The 2,101-nt window shown below is 47.0% G+C and overlaps 1 pseudogene; it reads left to right on the top strand.

The window, feature by feature from the left end:
- Positions 1-1,217: 1,217 nt before the first annotated feature.
- LOC110326378 lies at positions 1,218-1,886 on the top strand (annotated as a pseudogene).
- Positions 1,887-2,101: the final 215 nt, after the last annotated feature.

Raw genomic sequence — 2,101 nt, 5'->3', positions numbered from 1 at the left:
GAGTTCCAGGACAGCCAGGGCTATACAGAGAAACCCTTCTCGAAAAAAACAAAAAAACAAAAACAACAAAACAAAACAAAAAAGAGGATGGTTTTCTTGAGGGCTGGAGAGAGATGGCTTGGCGGTTAAGAGTACTGACTGCTCTTACAGAGGTCCTGAGTTCAAATCCCAGCAACCACATGGTGGCTTACTACCATCCATAATGACATCTGATGCCCTCTTCTGTGGTGTCTAAAGACAGCTACAGTGTACTTACATAAAAGAAATAAATAATTAGAGAGGAGTTATTTTAACCAGGTCTGTACAGAGTCCTGACTTTCAGGGAAAACACAAAACAAAGCGAAACGAAACAAAACAAACAAAAAACTTCTGATAGTGTTCTAGGGGCTTCTTGCCTCTTCTGCAGACTCTTGACGATTGGCAGAGTGATGTCAGCTGATGCAGACTCACGTGCTAAGACAGTGTGGGAAGACACATAATGATTGGAGAGAGTATGAATAGGACTCAACAGACAGTGACAGCAGGCTTGCATAGCTAGCTTTGCCATGCTTCGTTGCTCTGGTTGAGAAAGGCAGGGCAGGGAATTTCTCCTGGTGTCCCTTCTGGGCTTGGTTGCTCCTGCTGTTGTGCTGATTCAGCAAAGGCCTGGCTATTTCTGCTGGGTCATGCCACCACTGCTGATTCCTGTTTGTAATCCTGACACTACTGAACTGGACCACTGGTGATATATCCTGACAACACAGATGGGATTTTCTCCAAAGAACTTTTTCTTTTTCTTTTCTTTTCTTTTCTTTTCTTTTTTTCTTTTTTCTTTTTTTTTCGAGGCAGGGTTTCTCTGTGTAGCCCTGGCTATCCTGGAAGTCACTCTGTAGACCAGGCTGGCCTTGAACTCAGAAATCCGCCTGCCTCTGCCTCCCAAGTGCTGGGATTAAAGGCGTGCGCCACCACCGCCCGGCTTTTTGAATTATTTCTATTTCTAAACAGGTCCACTTCCCTCCCTCGTCCTACTAACCTTTCTTTTCCACTACCTCTAGTGGGTGGTGTGCTAGCAGAGAGGTTAAAATATGTAAGAACCGACTGCTCGCCCTCGTTCGCTCGTGCTCCCCGCCCGCCGCCCACGGCCCTCCGTTGGTTCTCTCCTTAGCCCGCTGTCTCCCACGGAGCTGCCGGTCCTTGGCTCGGAGCTCGCAGACTCGCAAACAGGCGTCCTCAGCGCGAAGAGGCCGGACTCGGAGTCGTCGCCTCGAGCCTTGCATCGGAGAAGTTCCAGGTACCTTGTACAACTGAATCCCAGAACCTGTGTGTTTTCAGCACCTTTATAAGTGATGGCTGCCATCAGGAAGAAACTGGTGATTGTTGGTGATGGAGCTTGTGGTAAGACATGCTTGCTCATAGTCTTCAGCAAGGACCAGTTCCCAGAGGTCTATGTGCCCACAGTGTTTGAAAACTATGTGGCGGATATCGAAGTGGATGGGAAGCAGGTAGAGTTGGCTTTATGGGACACAGCTGGACAGGAAGATTATGACCGCCTGAGGCCTCTCTCTTATCCAGACACTGATGTTATATTGATGTGTTTTTCCATTGACAGCCCTGATAGTTTAGAAAACATCCCAGAAAAATGGACTCCAGAAGTCAAGCACTTCTGTCCAAATGTGCCCATCATCCTGGTTGGGAACGAGAAGGACCTTCGGAATGATGAGCACACAAGACGGGAGTTAGCCAAAATGAAGCAGGAGCCGGTAAAACCTGAAGAAGGCAGAGATATGGCAAACAGGATTGGCGCTTTTGGGTACATGGAGTGTTCAGCAAAGACCAAAGATGGAGTGAGAGAGGTTTTTGAGATGGCCACAAGAGTTGCTTTGCAAGCTTGACGTGGGAAGAAAAAGTCTGGGTGCCTCGTCTTGTGAAGGCTTGGGAAGCACAGCCTCATGCGGTTGATTTGAAGTGCTGTTTATTAATCTTAGTGTATGATTACTGGCCTTTTCACTTATCTGTAATTTACCTAAGATTACATACAAATCAGAAGTCATCTTGCTACCAGTATTTAGAAGCCAACCATGATTATTAATAATGTCCAACCTGTCTAACCAGCCAGGGTCCT

The sequence above is a fragment of the Mus pahari genome, chromosome 9, assembly GCF_900095145.1.
Source record: "Mus pahari chromosome 9, PAHARI_EIJ_v1.1, whole genome shotgun sequence".
NCBI lineage: Eukaryota > Metazoa > Chordata > Mammalia > Rodentia > Muridae > Mus > Mus pahari.
The sequence above is the reverse complement of the archived record's forward strand: the minus strand, read 5'-3'. Positions and strand labels throughout refer to the sequence as shown.